Source organism: Nanorana parkeri, unplaced genomic scaffold (genome assembly GCF_000935625.1).
Source record: "Nanorana parkeri isolate BGI_ZX_2015 unplaced genomic scaffold, ASM93562v1 scaffold543, whole genome shotgun sequence".
In the NCBI taxonomy this organism is placed as follows: domain Eukaryota; kingdom Metazoa; phylum Chordata; class Amphibia; order Anura; family Dicroglossidae; genus Nanorana; species Nanorana parkeri.
The window spans coordinates 483,505-488,831 of NW_017306811.1; the positions used below are offsets into that span (position 1 = coordinate 483,505).

Consider the following 5,327-nt stretch of genomic DNA (forward strand, 5'->3'; position numbering starts at 1 on the left):
TCTATAGTGATGAATGGCGAATTAGCGCTTAAACAGTATGGAAGGCTATTAGTAGTACAACAATTAGTCTATTTGGGAAGAAGTTTGCAGTCATTACTTTGTGATGCACAGACAGGCAATTAATACTTGCTTAGCATGGCTGATGAGAGTCAGTCTAGTGCATTACGAGCACAGCATATTATAGCGTCTCCTTCCCATTCCTTCTCCTAGGTGTTTCATAAGCAGGCTAACCTGTGTTTGGCCATCATACAAAATAAGCACGGCCAAATAAAGCTTAGTTTGACGTGCCTCTCGCTGGAAACCGTGTGATTACTGCGCACATCTGGCGCTGGCATGTCTGCAAGAGGTGCCAGTGCTCGCTCGCTGGCCTTTACCTACATTTTTTCACGAATCTGTTTAATCGCAATCCCAATCATAAACCTCATTATACAACACACAATGATATTGTAGATGATTTACACATGTTTACCCATCTGTTGTCAGTTCTTTGGCCATTCTCGCGTTTCTTCTCAAGGCCTAGCATTTGTATTGCAAAGTGAATTTTAATGGGTTCCACGCAGGAGGTAAATTCCTGAATGGATGTGTCCGATCAGGTCTAATACCTTCAGCGGCGGGACTGAGACACTGCCAGTGCACCGCAGTGCCATTTAGCCCCGTCTCTGGATGAGTAAATGTTATTTGTAACTACAATGGCCACAAAACAAAGGTTTTAGGAGAGCTCATTTGGAAGAGAAAACATGCTTTTTTATAGCAAACTCCTCCAATGCCAAGTACATGTTGCAGAAATTTACATTTCTCTTTCTGTTTGTAGTCTCTGCTACTCCACGACATATGAATTCTGCATTGATGAGAGGAAAAACAAGGTTAATGTCCATAATACATTGGCAACCTTTCCTCTAATTCTGCATGAGCTGCGCTATGAACCCATGCAATACACAGGGGTGGATGCAGGCACATAGTTTTTAATAGTAATAGATAATTGGGTAACCGACAGTGGCGGAACTACCAGGGTCGCAGCGGTCACAATTGCGACCGGGCCCTGGCGTTCCGCCTGTTGCGGGGGGCCCAGAGAGGAAGAAGATTGATAATACAGCAATGCAGAATAGCACCAACTATGCAGGACTACATGTCCCAGCAATGCATTATATTTGTAAGTAGGGATGCACCAATCAGTGCCAATACTGGGCATTTTCACGAGTACTGGTGAAAATGCCCCGATACTAAATGGTGTTCTGCCGAGAACGTCGACGTAGTCGAATTTGCCGACCTCAGCATCTGCGCACAGAGCAGTATTATCGAGGAAACAGGGATTCATTGATAAAGCATTTAGTTTAAATCATAAATTGGGACCGTTAATAATATGTCACCCATCATTTACTGCCACCCATCATTTACTGCCACCCATCATTTACTGCCATCCATCATTTACTGCCATGAATGGCATATTATTAACGGTCACAATTAACCATTACAAACCAATACTTTGTAAATAAATGCCGGTTTCCTCGTTAATGCCGTCTCTGCGCAAGCACAGATACTGGGTTGTCGTTCTTGACAGAACACAGGCACTACATTTTTAAACTGAAGCTGCTGCCTGAGGTCCCACGCTTGCTTGGGACCTCGGCATCCTTCCTGTTAACCACACGGTGCCCTGGGGTTGGGAGGGCCCTGCATGGTTTCTTGCACCGGGGCCCTGAAGGTTCTAGTCACGCCTCTGGAAACAGCATTCCAGTTGCAAAGGATTTTTGTAAGAACATTAAATAGTTGTATTTGCTCGCCAATTGTGGGGCTGATTTACTAAAGGAAAATAGATTGTTCACTTTGCAGGGGAAGTTTTATCCTAGTCTAGTGAATGAGGTGACTATCTGCTGACTTCCACCATCCAATCATGTGCAAGCAAAAATACTGCTTTTTTTTTTTAATTTTCCTTGCACATGATTGGGTATTGTGAATCTTCACGTCATTCACATTCTAAGAGGAAATTATTTTAGCAAAGTGAACAGCCTATTTGCCTTTAGTATGTCAACCCCCCTCACCCCTGTTCAAACTTGTGTGGCTGCCACAGCGCTCATTAACTTGTTATGTGCACGTGTGTCTCATATAGGGAAGCCGGTTCATTTTAGTGGGCGGCTCTGCACACAATAATAGCACTAGAAGAAGTCCCTGCACCTTTTTTTCCCAAAAGTGAGGCACTAAATGCATGGTACTTTGTGATGCATTGTGGTGCGGGACCTGAAAGCTAAGGCTGGGTTCCCACCTAGGCGGTTTTCTGCGCTTTCGTACTCGCGGAAAACCGCTCAAGCAGGGAAATGCCATTATTTTCAATGTGTATGGTTCCCATCTGTGCGGTTTTCCGCGAGTACGAACGCGCGGGAAACCGCCCTACGCCCAAATAAGTACATGTACTTCTTTGGGGCGTTTTGGTCGGGCGGTTCCATTGGGACACAGCCAAGTATCCCTCGGAAACGCGCGTTTGTCGCGTGTTTTTTTTACCGCGAATCGCGGTAAAAAAAAACGCGCAGAAAATGCGCATATTCAATCCGCCCAGGTGGGAACCCAGCCTGTGAATGAATAGCAGCGCAGTGGGGGGAATTTATCAAAACTGGAGCAGGCAGAATCTAGAGCAGTTGCCCATAGTAACCAATCAGCTTCTCTCTTCAGTTTGTTCAGGTAAGATTTGAAAATGAGAGAGAGAAGCTGATTGGCTGCAGTGCAAATCTGCTACAGATTTTGTCTGCTCCAGTTTTGATAAATTCCCCCCAGTGTGTCCTAGAGTGACATGGGTTTTTGCACAATGTGGCACCGCGCACAAATCCACGCCTTTGCACAGGTTGCTACAGCACATAAGGGTAAATGGGAGCTAATTTAGAATGTTGTTCATTAAGACTTCATTAACAACGTGCATGCATATGTTCAGAGCTGAATTTCCATGACTGGAGATTGTAGGCACATAGAGGGGAATTGATCAAAACTGGACTAAACAAAATCTGGAGTAGTTGTCTATGGCACGCAATCAGCTTCTCTCTTCAGTTTGTCCATTTAAGATTTGAAAATGAAAGAGAGAAGCTGACTGGTTGTCATGCACAGCTGTGTCAGATACTGTCTGCTCTGGTTTTGATAAATTCCCCCGCATAGTATTTGGCATCTACAGCAACACCACCTCTGCTAGGATCACTTTCTCTACACGCAGCATTCTCTTGTTTTATTGGTAGTATTCTGGCTTAGAATATTGTGGCAGTTTGTAAATCAGTTTATACGAGATGGTTATATTCCTACTTATCATGGGAGAAATGTGTACCCAAAACTTTGCAGTGAAAATCTGCCCCTTTTACAAGTGCCGCCTATAGGCAAAAGCCTACTGTGCCTAATGGTAAATCCGGCACTGTATATAATCAGTTATAGTGGAAGTGAAATTACAAACAATATTGACCTATTGCCCCTCCATTGATCTGGCCAGCTTGGTCAGGGTGATCCCTTATTTGGGTTATCCCTGCACTACTTCACTGTATTCATTATGTTTGCTTTATTGAGGAACTCAAGGATTTTTTTTTTAAATAACCCTTGCAGTGGGGCTACCCCTGCTTGTTTTGGCCAAGGGATGAAAATAAAAAAATATACTTACGTGATCCTCGGTCCTGCCGTGCTACTAGACTGGCCTCTTTTCCCCCGGGCTCCATGGACTCGTGACATCATCACGTCTAATGCAAGTCGATTAGACATGAGAATGCAGAGGGACATACCACATCTGGAGGGGGAGAGAGGTGAGCGGTTACTGTTGCAGGATTGAGTCGAGGATCAGGCAAGTATATCTTCTTTATTTTTGCCCCTAGACCAAAACAAGCAGTTAACCCTTGTAGTCTGGGGGTAGCGCCACTGCAAGGGTTATTTAATTTTCCTTGACATACGCTTTAAAGTATCAGCACATCTGTTGTGACCTCCATCAGACTCTCAGCTTCCTCTTCCTATGCAGCAATTCTTTCCTTAGGGATACAAGGCGCTGATGATTAGAAAAGTGTGTCTCCCCTTGATTGGGCATATTGTGTGCATAGTACATCCAGCAATGTACTAATTAATAAATCAGTTGAACACCATGGAGCGAAAGCCATAAAGCAGCAGTAAGGGAATCGGTTACACAGCATGACACTTTACTGAGCTGCTTTCCAAGAAGCAGTGAATAGACTGGAGAGCGAAAAACAGCATTCTTTGCAGTCAGCTCATACAGCGGCTTCCTACACTCTCTCATTTAGAATTAATTTGCAGTTCTTCCTCATCCTCACACTCATATCCCCAACTTAGTCATTACAGAACTGCCTTGCCGTGCTGGAATTATGGTCCCGCTGCAGAATGCAGACCCCCCTTGACACAAACCCCTACTGAATGACATATATTTTGCTACAGCACTGTGCATCATGAACAATAATCATTTTTTTGAATAAAATACAGTAATACTTCGGTTCACAAACGCTTCTGTTCGCAAACAATTCAGTTTGCGAACAGGAAGTTCATAAAAATGTTGCTTCCGTTCGCAAACTCTGCATCGGGTGACGAACACGACCGCGGCCATCTTCCCCGCTCTGACACGTGGTTGTGGCTTCCTCTAGTCGAGATTGCTGTGAAGCTTTTTTGTGTGCTTTTTAGCACATACAGGACTGTACAGTATTATTCAATCCAGCATGGTTCCAAAGAAAGTGCAGAGCAAGCATGGTGGTAAAAAGAAAGTAAGAGTGGTAATCAAGGTGACAAGAACGTGCAGAGCGGTAATGGAAAACAAAAATGACATATGGTTCAGAGACGGATTAACTTCATTTAATTTTGAATCTTATGGAAAAATTTGATTCTGTTCGCGACCAAAATCAGTTCACAACCACGTTTGTAGGGGTCAGAACGGATTAACCTTATCTACATTGAACCTTATGGGGAAATTTGATTCGGTTTGCAACCAATTTGGTTCGCGACCAGAATCGTAGAACGAATTAAGTTTGTGAACCGAGGTATCACTGTACTTGTCTTCATCATTTGTTGCAAAGTGGATCATGCATGCATAATGTATGTTGAAATGGTCACTTGTCTTCATCAGAAGACAGGGTGACAATGCAGGAGAATAGTCAGGAGGCAGGGACAGAGAGTTGTCACCCTATAACAAGAAGTGCCTGAACAAGGATCTTAAAGGCAGCATCACCAGGTACATCACCAAAGATAGCAAATTATTTCAAAATAATATTAACATGTTAAAGCTCATATGAGATTTTAGTGATTTGGTTAAAACATACTTTAAATTACTAAATTTAATTTACTAGAATTATTAGTACCTAGCTTAGAAGGAGGAT

At 43.4% G+C, this 5,327-nt stretch overlaps 1 protein-coding gene across 8 annotated transcripts in view; it reads left to right on the plus strand.

Moving 5' to 3' along the window:
* Positions 1-5,327, plus strand: part of SLIT2 (slit guidance ligand 2) — a 292,973-nt gene that overhangs the window by 275,416 nt on the left and 12,230 nt on the right. The window lies entirely within an intron of this gene.